This window comes from Lithobates pipiens, unplaced genomic scaffold, assembly GCF_037356315.1.
Source record: "Lithobates pipiens isolate NorthernLeopardFrog02 unplaced genomic scaffold, aLitPip1_a1.2 Scaffold_16, whole genome shotgun sequence".
NCBI classification, from domain to species: Eukaryota; Metazoa; Chordata; class Amphibia; order Anura; family Ranidae; genus Lithobates; species Lithobates pipiens.
Genome location: NW_027507748.1, coordinates 308,826,112 through 308,840,688, shown reverse-complemented (window position 1 = coordinate 308,840,688; position 14,577 = coordinate 308,826,112).

Sequence of the window (14,577 nt, the reverse complement as noted above, 5' to 3'; positions counted from 1 at the left end):
ATGCTTTTTTTTGGAAAAAAAACAGTTATGTGCTTAAAAAAAAAAAAACAACACAGTAAAGTTAGCCCAATTTTTGCATAATGTGAAAGATGAAGTTACACCGAGTAAATCGATACCTACCTTGTCACTCTTCAAAATTGCACAGGCTCGTGGAATGGTGCCAAACGTCGCTACTTAAAAATCCCCATAGGCGATTATTTAATTTTTTTTTTTACTGGTTATATGTTTTGAGTTACAGAGGAGGTCTAGGGCTAGAATTATTGCTCTCGCTCTAACGTTCGCAGCGATACCTCACATGTGTGGTTTGAACACCGTTTTCATATGTGGGCGGGACTTACGTATGCGTTCGCTTCTGCATGCGAGCACATGGGGACAGGGGCGCTTTAAAAAAATAAATAAAAAATAAAAATAAAAATGTTATTGTTCATTTTACTTTATTTATTTTAGTTTGACGTTTTTTTCCCCAAAAATAAATTTTTTGATCACTTTTATTCCTATTACAAGGAATGTAAACATCCCTTGTAATAGGAATATGGCATGACAGGTCCTCTTTACAGTGAGATATGGGGTCAATAAGACCCCGCATCTCACCTCTAAGCTGGGAAGCCTGAAAAAAAAAAAAAAGAAAAAAAGATTCTGGATTTGATCGTATTGGCGAGTCGGTAGAAGCACCGGAGGGCGGCGGGAGGGGGGGGTGTGTCTATGGCTGGGTATTGCAGGGTATCACCGACTATGGCTGGGTATCTCAGAGTATGGCTGGGTATCTCAGAGTACGGCGTTGCAGAGTATTGTGTTGCAGAGCATTGCAGGATATTGGAGGGTGTTGCACGGTATTGGCGGGTGTTGCAGAGCATTGCATAGTGTTGCACGGTATTGGCGGGTGTTGCAGAGCATTGCAGAGTGTTGCAGGGTATTGGCGGGTGTTGCAGAGCGTTGCAGGGTATTGGCGGGTGTTGCAGAGCGTTGCAGAGTAATGCAGAGTATTGCAGAGTATTGCAGGGTATTGCAGGGTATTGCAGAGTATTGCAGGGTATTGCAGAGTAATGGCAGGGTATTGCAGAGTATTTGCAGGGAATTGAGGGGTTAATTTTCGGTGAGCAGCGATGTGGGCACTGCAGATGCAGCCCACATCGCTGCTGACACCGATCTCTTCCCCCTCTGCTGTTCCGATCGGTACAGAGAGGGGGGAGGGAGGAACCGGAGTCATAACATGACGCCGGTTTGTTTACAAGTGATCACTCCGTCATTTGACGGAGCGATCACGTGGTAAACGGCCGCTATGAGCCAGGGGGCACGCGAGAGCGGAATTCTGGGAGGACGTCATATGACGGCCTCCCAGAGTTAAGAAACCACCCTGTAGCCGTCATTCGGCTATAGGGCGGTTATTAAGTAGTTAAGGTTCCAAAAAAACGCATTGTAAGCAGGATCAGCCCAGATACCTGCTAGCACCTGCGTTTTGCCCCTCCGCCCAGCCCACCCAAGTGCAGTATCGATCGATCACTGTCACTTACAAAACACTAAACACATAACTGCAGCAATCGCAGAGTCAGGCCTGATCCCTGCGATCGCTAACAGTTTTTTTTGGTAGCGTTTTATATTTAAATCCGGAAGGCAGTGCTTGGTTTTCGGGGTCCCGTACGTGGCTAGGCTCCCAAAAAGTCCCCCACATGTGGTATCCCCGTACTCGGGAGAAGCAGCAGAATTTATTTTGGGGTGTAATTTGACTTATGCCCATAGCATGTGTGAGCAATATCATTTAGTGACAACTATGTGCAAAAAAAAATAAAAAAATTGTAATATTCCTGCAACTTGTGTCAAAATATAAAATATTTCATGGACTCAACATGCCTCTCAGTAAATAGCTTGGGGTGTCTACTTTCCAAAATGGGGTCATTTTGGGGGGGGTTTGTGCTATTTTGGCATTTTATGGCCTTCGAAACTGTGATAGGTAGTGAGGAGTGAAATCAAAAAATTTGCACCCTTAGAAACCCTGAAGGCAGTGATTGGTTTTCGGGGTGCCGTACGCAGCTAGACTCCCAAAAAGTCATACATATGTGGTATCCTCATACTCAGGAGAAGCAGCAGAATATATTTTGGGGTGCAATTCCACATATAACTATGGCATGTGTGAGCAATATATGATTTAGTGACAACTTTTTGTAAACTTTTTTTTTTTTGTGTCATTATTCAATTACTTGGGACAAAAAAATAAATATTCAATGGGCTCAACATGCCCCTCAGCAATTTCCTTGGAGCGTCTACTTTAAAAAATGGGGTCATGGGGGGGGGGTTTGTACTGCCCTGCCATTTTAGCACCTCAAGAAATGAGATAGGCAGTTGTAAATTAAAAGCTGTGTAAATTCCAGAAAATGTACTCTAGTTTGTAGACGCTATAACTTTTGCGCAAACCAATAAATATACGCTTATTGACATTTTTTTTACTAAAGACACGTGGCTGAATAAATTTTGCCCTAAATGTATGACTAAAATTGAGTTTATTCGATTTTTCTTATAACAAAAAGTAGAAAATATATTTTTTTCCTCAAACTTTTCGGTCTTTTTCCATTTTTTTATTTTTATTTTTTTATTCTTGCACACATCAGCGAATTTCTCTAATGAGACATAAATCAACTTTCCGTTCAGTATTGTCTCCTCATATATTCACATCATTGTGGCATAATATATATTTTTTTCCAATATCATCAGAGAATATAAATAGAGAATTCTTTTTTTTTTTTTTTATAGAAAATACAATTCATTTATTTATTCCTCATAACTCTATTATTTTTCCCCATCCCCTACCACCCCCCCCCCCCCCGCCCAATTCCCTAATTATCTGTCAGTGTTTTCCTTCCTTTTATTCCTCCTTTCATATGGATTATGGTCTTAAATATTCTATATAGCTCCAGTTTTTTTAAAAATCCCTCCAGCATTTCCATTTTATTTCTACACTTTCTCTTTCTGTACCCTCTCCACCAATTAGTTTTTCCATCTTATACGTCGCTTCGACCGCATCTACCCACTCCCACATCGATGGGGTTTCGTTTTCCTGCCAGTTTTTAGGGATTCATTTTTTCGCTGCATTAAGAAGGTGTGGGATTATGGTTTCTTGATATTGTTTTATATTACTCTTTGTATCATGGAACAATATAATCCAGGGATCTATTTTCAACTTTATTTTAGTTATTTCTCTTATTTTTTGTAAAATCTTCCCCCAGTAAGTTTTAATTTTTGGGCATGTCCACCATAAATGTGCCATTGTGCCTTTGGTTTTACAACCTCGCCAACATTCCGCCGATCTTCCCTGCTGGAATTTTGACATCTTATCTTGAGTATTATACCATCTGGTAAGGCATTTATAGTTCATCTCAGCTGTTTTACTATCTATTGCCAAACTATGTGTTAATCTCATTATTTTATTTATTGTGTCCTAGTCACATTGTGTACCTAATTAATTTTCCCATTTTCTAATGTATGGCGGGACCTCCAGCTCTCCCAACGTCATCAACAGTCCGTACATCCTTGAAATAATTCCTTTCGGATTATTGGTTGTACAGAGTCGCTCCAACTGAGTCAGCTCTTTATCCGATCTTACTGGTTGTGGTAAGCTGCCAATAAAATGGGTTAGCTGGAGGTAACGCCACTCATCCATAAACATTAAATCCTTGTGCTCCAATTCACCTCGTGTTATAAGTTTACCTCCTTTCATAATGTCTTTTATTTGTCTATTTTCATTTTTTATCCAATTGCCACCTATTTCCCTTTTCCCCGGTGGAAATAGTTCATTCTCTTTCAGTGCAATAAGCGGTGAGTTATAGTGTCCATTTAATTTTTTATAAACCTCATCCCAGTATTTTAGTACTATCCGTGTCATCTCATTTGTGCTCCCTTCTAAAACCCTATATTTTGGAGGATTCCACACTATTTTTCCTAAATGTGTCCCACTGTATTTAAATTCTAAATTAACCCACCTTTTCTCTTTACCTTTCTCTTGCACCCAATCTACAATTCTGGACAATACTATTGCCTTATAATAACTCAACAGGTCAGGGACAGCTAGTCCTCCTCGCTTCTTCTCCCGTTTTAATACTGAAAAAGAGATCCTGGATTTTCTATTTTTCCATATGAATTTGAGCAATAATGATTTTAACTTTGAGAAATAGCCAGCAGGGATTTCGATCGGCATCATCTGGAATTTATATAGAATCTTAGGGAGAATAACCATCTTCAATGTGTGTATTCACGCCAGCCAAGAAAGTGGTCTTTTGGAAAGTCGTTTAAGTTCGTTAATTTCGTTTAATAGTGGGATGTAAATTAATTGGTACATTTTTTTGAACGAATTGGCCAATTTTATTCCTAAATATTTCAAATTTCCTCTCCATGTGAATTTACATTCATTTTGGATCTGCTGTATCTCTTGTTTCCTAAGATTGATATTCAATATCTCGGATTTTGTTTGATTTATTTTAAAGTTCGACATTTCACCGTAGTATTCTAGAGCTTTATTCAGTTTGGGTAGAGTGTCCCTAGGGTTACTTATGTAAAACAAAACGTTGTCTGCAAAGGCTGCCAGTTTATGTGTTTCTTTTCCCACTTTAATTCCTGTAATTCCAGGGTTGTTTCGAATCGTGGAGAGGAGAGGCTCTAACGATAGTATAAATAAAAGGGGCGATAATGGGCAACCCTGTCTAGTCCCATTTTCCATCTCAAAAAGGTAAGGAAGATGTCCCGTTAATCTTTATGGTTGCTGTCAGGTGGAAATAGAGTGTTTTAATCCACTGGATCATTCTTGATCCTATGCCCATTTTGTGTTAAAAACATAAATCCCCAGTCCACCCTGTCGAAGGCTTTTTGAGCGTCCGTCGACAGTAGTAAGACCGGGGCATCTAGTTCCTCCCTCTGAGTTATCAACAGGAGGGTTCTTACCCCATTATCTTTACCTTCCCTCCCTGTTACAAACCCGACTTGGTCCGGGTGGACCAGATGGTTCATCAAAGTTTTCAGTCTACCTGCTAGTATTTTAGCAAATAACTTAGTATCTACATTTAGTAATGATATAGGTCGGTAGCTAGAGCAGATCGTCTTGTCCTTTCCTTCTTTTTGGATCACAGTTATTGAGGCAGTTAATGCATCTTTACTCATTTCATAGTTTAGCCCTAGGCCATTCATATATTTACACAATCTCGGGGTCAAAATACCTTTAAACTTTTTATAGTAATTTATTGTGAATCCATCGGGTCCGGGGCTTTTCCCTGGGGCTGAGTCTTTTAAGGCTTTATTTATTTCCTCCTCCGTGATGGGGCTTTCTAGATTTTCTTTTTCATTTTCAGTAATCTTAGGCAAGCCTGCTTTATTTAGGTATTCGTCTATTTTTCTTTTTATTTTATTTTTTTCTCCCATTTCCTTTTCTTTTTATTTTTTACTGCATATAAATGTTTTTAGTAGGTTCTAAATGTTTCTGCTATTTCTTTAGTTGTATATGTCATATCTCCATGTTCTGTTTGTATTCTTTCTATATAATTTATAGATTTTTTCTTTTGAAGCATTTTTGCTAAGTGTTTAGTAGGTTTATTACCTTCCTGATATCTTTCTTTAGCTAATTGCCTGAAGATTCTATTTGTTTCCTGTTCCATTAACTCATTTAATTCTTCTCTTTTATTTATTAATCTTTGCAGGAATTTTCTGTCGGAGGTACCTTTTTTGTGCTGTTGTTCCATTTCAAAGATTTCTTCTCTTAGTTTTTGTTTCTTAGTATTTTGTTCTTTTTTTTTTCGCGCCCCAGGCTATCAAGATCCCTCGGATGTATGCCTTGTGGGCGTCCCACACGGCTTGTCCTGAGGTTTCTTCCTTAGTGTTAGTTGTAAAATACTGTTCTAATTCTTTACGCACTACTTCATATCCCTCTTTATCCTGAATTAGGTCTTCATTAAAGTGCCACGAGGGCGCTTGTCTGTATAGTCCGGGGATCGACATTCTCATCTTTACGGGAGCGTGGTCTGATAATGTAGTTATTTCTATCTTCGTTTCTATTATATTTTCCAGTACTCTGTGTTCTACAAAAATATAATCAATTCTAGAGTGCGTCCCATGCACAGGGGAGAAGAACGTATAATCCATTACTCCGACATGTTGGGCCCTCCAGGTATCCACCAACTGCCAGGTAGTCAATCTTTGTTTTATCTTTTTTAATTGGACGTTGCTCATCCCCTGTGCACTTGACGTACTATCTACCTTAGGTTCCAAACAGAAATTAATATCACCCATTATGATTACATAGCCTTCCTTGAACTTCTGTAGTCTAGCCAAAATGCCCATTAGGTATTTTATTGGGTTTTTGTTCGGCGAGTAAATATTAACTAATGTACATCTCATGCTTCCCAACTTTCCCTTTAAGAAAAGATATCTTCCTTCTGGGTCTGTCTCTCTGGCCTCAAGAGTAAAACGAGTATTCTTGGAGAACCCTATTGCTACCCCTCTCCCTCCATTTGATATTGTGTCTCCATAGTACCAGCAAGGATAATCTTTGGAATAAAGCCTAAATGTTTGAGTCATGGGATATGTGTGTTTCTTGCAGGGATATTACATCCGCCCCGAAATGTTTTAGTTCTCTCAAAATCTTTAACCTCTTATTGGATGTGTTTAACCCTTTCACATTATAAGTTATAAAATTAAGAGCCATTTTCTCGTTCTTTTTTTTTTTTTTCTCTTTCCTTCCTGATCCCTGAGACTCTGCCCCGACCATATTTTTCTTGTCCATATTGGGAGGACTCCTTTCTGACATTTCCCCTAACTTATAATACCCCACTCCCTCCGCCCCAACTCCCCTACCCCCCCACTCAAACCAAATCTCCCCCCCCCCCCGGGCTCTACTCCAGCCTTAGACTTATTGATTGGTCCGGTATTCCTGGCCATCTCTAAGTCTTCTTTTTTTTTTATACCTGAGGTGGAGCTGAGTACCTTGCCACCATCCCCCCTCCCCAAAAAAAAAAGGGGGGTGGGGGGGGGGCGGACCCACCCCGCCTTACCCTGAATCCACTACATACCGTCCCCCGTCCCAGCCCCCCTCCAAATCCATCCCCCCCCCCATAATATCTCTCAAATCACTTCTGCCCAACCCGGTAGGGCCGGAGCTTGGATCTCTAGTCTCTCACAAAATCCAATCAGCTCCTCCGGGAATCTCAGCCTGGCCGATCTGCCATCTTTAAAACCTACTAAGCAGGCCGGGAAACCCCACTTATATCTTATATTTTGTACTCTCATCTGTTCTAATAGAGGTTTCAGAAGCCGCTTTCTGGTCACTGTTTCTGAGGCCAGATCCGGAAAGACCTGTAACTCTGACTCTGCGTATTTTAATACTGCTTTCCCCCTTAGTTTTGTCCATATTTCTTCTTTGTCTTCATAGAAACTGAATCTTACAATAATATTACGCGGTTTAGCGATTCCATCTTTCCTTATTTTACCAATTCGGTGAATTCGTTCTATCTTTGGGAAGCCTTCTTCCCCTCTATCCAAGAGTGGGCGAAATATGTTTTTAATGATTTCTCTTAAGTCTTCCTGTTCATTTTCTGGTACTGAGCGGACTCTTAGGTTTTGTCTGCGATTTCTGTTTTCTTGGTCTTCTAATCAGTATAGTATATTCCTTTGTTGTAAGTGTATTATTTTAATTTGTTCGTTTACAGTGCATATTTCCTGGGCCTGTCTGTCCACTCTATCTTCTACTGCTTCCACTCCATTTAGTATATGACCCAGGTCGGATCTTAGCGTGCTAATCTCCAATTTTATGGCGGCTTCTAAATTCGTAAGCATTTCCCTCATCATTCCCTTCGTTATAGATTGGTCCTTCACTTGGAGCTCCTCATTTTTACTTAATTCTAGTTCGCTTTCAGTTGTAAGGCCGTCTCGGGATTGATCCTCAGTCTTTTCAAGTTTTTTCTCCATTCCCTTTCTTTTCTCTGGTTTGGGGGGCAGCCTGTCCATCCCTTCTCCTCTTGGACTAGCCCCTGGGGTCATATATTGTTTAACTGTGCTTTCTGCCGCAAGATTTTTTGGGGCTTTGGGCCCCCCGCCCCTAGTGTTTTGTTTTGAGGATTTGCTCATTTTGATTTTCTTCGCCTCGTTAGATCATTTCCCCAGTTTAAGATCCTTTCATCTCCTCTTAACTTGGAGTAGGATGGTATACTGGGTATTCTTTGAGCCCTCCTTTTTCCTTAATCTGTCTTCTACATGGAGGGGAACTGGGGGGGATAATCTCAACTCCTTGAAAATTATTTTACGGTAGGTTTAGCGCAGATGGGCCAATATTAATGCAGTTGTGGTTTATTATATTGTATATATCACTCGTTTATGGGACAGGCAGGGTTACCAACGGTTACTAATAGAGTCTAGTGTATTACCGATGCTGTTTAATAAGTGGTTGATTGTCCCCTTATAAGTAGGTCTACAAGTACTCTACTCAATTAGTGGGGTAAGGGAGGAAAGAGTAAAAATAGAACAAAAGAGGGGAAAAAAAAAGAAGAAGAAGAAGAAAAAACACACCTTCCCTTATATTTTCACTTATACCGTATCTTCAGACTCCAATATACTCCTAGGTATATAACAAATTTCAGATGTTCTCCTTGGCAGTAAATTCCAACATGCTAGAAAATAGTTACTGTAGGCTTATTACATCTTATTTGTCTTTTCAAGTTAATAAAAAAAAAGACTGTTGTCCAGGAAACAAACCCCTTTTTCATTCACATTAACCTTTTTTTTTTTTACCGGGATTTATGTATGAGATCTATTTAATCTTCAGACTTAATATAGCCAGGCAGAAGAGTTCATCCTCCTCTCTAATGTGTATATATCTGAGTAGTTTGTACGTTGAAACACCTTAGATCACCTTACAGTAAGGAGATTGCAACAACACTCAGCATTACACAGCAAAGCCTACTTCCACGCAGTTTAGCAAAGAGAAGATAGCAGAAATAAACAGAGACACATTCAGCATATTGGCTTATCTGATCTGCGTTGCTCTTCTCGGGTCTTTCCTCTGATAGTTGTCCTCTTCCTTGATCCCTTCAGAGCAAACACAGGGCTGTAGTCAGCGGTCTGTGCAGTGACAGGCTCTTGGTGAGGCTTCGCACGGCCGGATCAGGTGGGGGGGGGGCGAGGGGGCGGGGGGGGGGAGGGCGAGCGGACAAGCGGCAATCTCCCAGTTAGATTATTCCCCTGTACCCGGGCTGGCAGGCAGGTGGGTTCCGGAGCCGGTTTGGGCGAATAGCAGTCTCCATTCCACCGGAGCTCTCACCTTCCGGCTATATTATTTGTCTTGCCGCGCGCCAGCTCCGTCCGGCCTCCTCTAGCTCCTCCCTCCGCCTCTACATCCTCACGTAATGACCTGAGTGGTCTTTTTCCATTTATAATCGCAAAAAAAAAAAAATCGCAGAGGCAATCAAATACCATCAAAAGAAAGCTCTATTTGTGGGAAGAAAAGGATGCAAATTTCGTTTGGGTACAACATTGCATGACCGCACAATTACCAGTTAAAGCAGTGCAGTGTGAAATTGTAAAAAGACCTCTGGTCCTTAGGCTGAAAATTTGTCCAGGGCTGAAGTGGTTAAACAATAACTGATGTCTATCCTGATTTTTTTTTACACAATTAAAGGCTTTTTGAGGCACGATTCCTCTAGTCAACAATATCTTACTAAGCTTATCTGCCTCTAGTTGAAAGGCTTCTGTCAGGAAAGGCTGGCTGGGGACAGTGGTCTGTCGTCTGTCTGTGCTCGCCTGCGGGTGCCTGGGCATGTTCGCATGGTTACCGGCGCCAGGCGGGCTATTTAAACCCAGTTCTCCCTTCAGATCTTGCTGCTTGATCTACAGCGTTCCTGAGTCTATTGTCTGAATCTGATCTGTTCGTGTATTGAACCAGCCTGACCTGTGACCTTCCCTGCCTTCTGCCTGCCTCTGACCTCCAGCTTGTCTACGACTCTGCACTTGTCTTATCCTCTGGTCCATCCGTGCTCATCCGTTAAAGACCCAGCCTGTTCCACGTTCCTGCCTCTGCCTGCTGCATCTGTTCCTGTACTGACTGTCTGGTTTGACCCGGCTTGCCCGACTCTTCTGTGTGTCTACTCCTGAGCGATCTACCTGTTCCTGTTGGTCTCCTGCTGTTTACTGGTTTCTGTCCACTGCCACCATGGCCTGCTTGTCCAGCTACAGTTCATGAAGTCAGCCTGATCCATCCTCTGGCTTTTGATCCTGCCAGGCACTCGTGCTACCTTTGACTCCCGTGCCTCCTGTCACCACCATCAGGGGCCATGAGTCGGGGACGCAAGAGAGGTCTCCTTCTGCATTCCGGGCTCACCACTAGGTACTTGACAGCTTCATCAGTTGTACAGTTCCGTTTTTATTCAAAGAAGTTGAATGTATGGTATGGATTTTTTCAAGGGCTCGGGGTGAAAGCTTCAGGTATGCAGAAGTGTATTGCCTGCGGTCTCCTTCCTAAATAACTGAGTAGTTAATCTTCCCGAGGCATCTTTCCTAATAGAAATGTCCAGGAAGTCAATTTTAGAATAGTCATAAGACATCGTAAAGAAAAGATTGAAGGCATTCTGATTCATTTCCTCCAAACATTGTTTAAGCATTTCCTCTGCACCATTCCATACAAGGAACATGTCGTCACTGTAACGTTGCCACAATACTACGTGTTCCGTGTATCTCACCAATTGATCATTGGATAAAAAGGTCATTTCTCACTCCCCCAGGTACAAGTTGGCATAAGAAGGCGCACAATACGTGCCCATAGCCACACCTTGCACCTGGAGGTAGTGGGATCCTTTAAACAAAAAAACATTGTGTCTTAGTATAAAGTCAAGCATCTGAAGAACAAAATTATTGAACTTCCATTCAGTAGTGGGTCTTTGTTGCAAAATTCACCAATTGCGGCTACCCCCAAATCATGTGGGATGCTACTGTAAAGTGACTCAACGTCTACTGTAAGCAATATTGCCAAATCTGGAATTTACAGATCCTCCAATATTTGCAACAAATGAATAGTATCCTTCGTGTAGGATGCCAGTTCCAAGACATGGGGTCTAAGATAATCATCTATGACTTGATGCTAACCCCTTCAGAGATGCTCCCATTCCCCGAGATGACAGGTCTTCCCGGGGGATTTTTGATATCTTTATGTACCTTAGGTAATGCACACATTGTTGGAATTCGAGGATGTTTTGTACATACGAATTCCAACATGTCAATGGTAATGGTCCCACACATGTGGGCTTCATCTACCAAGTCATAGAATTCCTGATTAAACTTATCAACCAAATGAACAAATTTTGAGATAATATTTACGATTATTCAAGATTTTTAAACACATAGCTTCATACATCAAATTGTCCATTGTTCCCACCTTTGTCCGAGCCCTTAATAGTTATTTCAACATTATTTTTAAGAGATTTTAATGCATTACGTTGTTCAGGAGTAAGATTCTTAGATCCACCTTTCTCTTTGCTGATTGCTTGAAATTCCTTAGTGGTTAGTTTTACAAACAGCGCCAGGGCCGAATTTTGATTAAGTGGGGGAAATTTATTGGATTTCTTTTTAAAGACTTTTTTTGGTCGAGAACATTCTTGAGGTTTCTCCTCAACACTGTCTTCACTATTGAAATCCTCCTCCCAGACATCAATACAAGACTCATTTTCTTGAAGTAGCTGATTGAGATTACGCAGAGCTCTAAAATCAGCTGCTGTAAGATTCGGCATAACTACTTCCTGTTGTATAGATTATTTTTTATACATACTTTTAAAGAGCAGTTTTCTTGCAAATAAATGAATGTCCTTAATAGTTTCAAAATTATCCAGGGACTCATTGGGGCAAAAAGATAATCCAAGTGAAAGCACATGGCTCTCAGCCGGTGTGAGTGTGTGAAGACAAATTGAGAATATTTAGTTTCACGCAGCGAGCATATGTGGGAGGATGGGCCATTGGGTCCCATTTGCAATGGCAGTTGACGTTGTGTAATTCGGGGCCCCTTGGTGTAAGTGGTCTATTCAGCATCCGGGTGGGCTTGTTATCCCCGGGGTGCTGGACGGACCCCCTTGATGTATGGGGGCATTGTCTTTTTTGACTTTATCACCCATTGCATTAGCCATGTTTGGCCCGAGCATTGGGGGGTCCTATGAGGACGTGCTTTGGTTACACTGTAACCATGGTGAACTTTCCCCACCTGGATCCTATTGGCCTCCTTGGCTCTGGCGGTGGGGGAGGGCGGCGGCGTTTCCTTGGTGATGATGCCGCTGCTTCACGTAACGCTTAGGCTGTGGGAGGGGGCAGCGGCGTCTCCTGGGTGATGACCCCGCCGCTTCCCTCTTCTGCCTATGGAGCCGTTCCCCCCGTTGGGTCACTTCTGAGTCTGGCGTGATGAGGTCACTTCCGGTTCCGGGTTATGATGTTGTCACCCCAGCCAGGCTGGCTTGGTCACCATGGTGATAGCACTGGGGCTCAGCGGACAGTGTCGGTATTTAACATTGCCGCTCGGGCGCCACCTCCGCCGACTACCAACAGAACCTTGTCGCTGTCGCCTGAGCGGCAATGTTAAATACCGACACTGTCCGCTGAGCCCCAGTACTATCACCATGGTCTGGGTAGCAGCTATGAGTGTTTTCACTTGTGGGTGGCAGCCAGGGGTGTTTTCTCTTGTGGCAATAGAATGAAGTTTGTTGTCATTCTTCGATTCTCCTCCCCCCCTCTAGCACATCACGTCAGGGCCCCCGCCCCACTCCTCCCAACTTCCCTAGGTGATTCACAGCTGATTTGTCTGTGATTAGGGCAAATTTTGGCGCTTCTTTTCCTTGTGCGGCTATTTAAGGCAAACGCCAGGAGCCGTCATCTACATGTTTGTCTCCTTGGGGGTATTGACCGGTGACCTGAATTAATCCACTACTTATATGGGGCTAATATTGCCGATGCTGTGGAGGATTCAATTTTTCATACCTTGTTTTTTGTAAGTATCTTTTGCGATATAATATATTGCAGGATCATATACATCCATGCAGATATATAGATCTGTTTGCACATTTTTTTGTATGTATATGATGGATACTGAATTAGATTGGTTGAATTTTTCTTTTTAATTGTTGTTATAGGCCTTATGACCTTTCTGCCCGGATATTTCTTTATATTGGTTTTGGAGACATTTGTAGTGGAGCTAGCCGGGGTGAGAGATATCTTTGTCGGGGACCAGGGGGTGGAGATGTGAGTAGTTCAGTATGGGCAGTGTGTGTGTGTGTGTGTGTGTGTGTGTGTGTGTGTGTGTGTGTGTGTGTGTGTGTGTGTGTGTGTGTGTGTGTGTGTGTGTGTGTGTGTGTGTGTGTGTGTGTGTGTGTGTGTGTGTGTGTGTGTGTATATTTCAGAGAGTGGCTTCCCTGAAGAAGATACTTTATGCATTATTCGAAACGCGTTGAAAAAGCCACTTCTTGTCGCTCTATACCTGTACAAATCGCATATTATATTGTGTAAACTTTTTGTATAATTATACTATTGTCTTTTTTAATTTTGTACTAATAAATATTTTTGTATATAGATATGAAAAACCATTGCTCTGGATATTGCCTTTAAAATCCCACCTTTTGAGGTATTCAATTATTATGTACATTAAGGGATGATGGCAATAACATGTCGTTCCATATGAGTCTATGTAATCCATGGATGTGACTGCAATTGTCACAGAGCAGCGCTGTGGGCACTACAGATCCAGGCCACAGCACTTCTGCTATCCGATCTCTCCCCTCTCTGTACCGATCGGTACAGAGAGCGGAGGGAGGAACCGGCATTAAGACATGACGGCGGCTTGTTTACAAGTGATCGCGGGATTCTGGGAGGACGTCACTGTACACACTCCCAGAGTTATCCAGCCACCCTGTAGCCGTCATTTGGCTATGGGCCGGTTGGGAACTGGTTAAACACATCACCATTTTTCTAGGTAAATATATTTCCAAAGTTGCTTCTGACATGAAATTTTCCCCACATGTTGGTAACAACCCATGCAATCCATACATACAAATACACCAAAACAAATAAGTTCAGAAATGAAGTTATGTGTAATAAAATAAAATGACACAGGGAAAAAGTATCAAACACTAACTGAATTGTATTTAATACTTGGTACAAAATCCTTTGTTGGTAATGACAGCTTCAAGAAGCCTCCTTTAGGCCGGGTTCTCACCGCTGCGATGCGGGAACGCCGCGAATGCGCGGCGTTTTCCCGCATCGCATTACTCCCGCCGGCAGTTCACACTGCCCTATGCGGACGGCTGGGAGTGTCAATGATATGTTAATGACACCCCCAGATCCGTCCGCATATCGCAGTGCGATCTGCCGACTCGCACAGGAATCGGATTGCATGGTGTGAACCCCCATGCGATCCGATTCTGTTGCGGACCAAAAAAAGGGTCCCGTGCGAGTTTGCTGCGGGAGCGATGCGAATTCAGCCATACTATCTGTATGGCTGAACTCGCATCGCTACGGAGATCGGATGTGATTTGCGGTGCGAATCACATCCGGATCTCCCCCCGCAGCAGTGTGAACCCAGCCTTA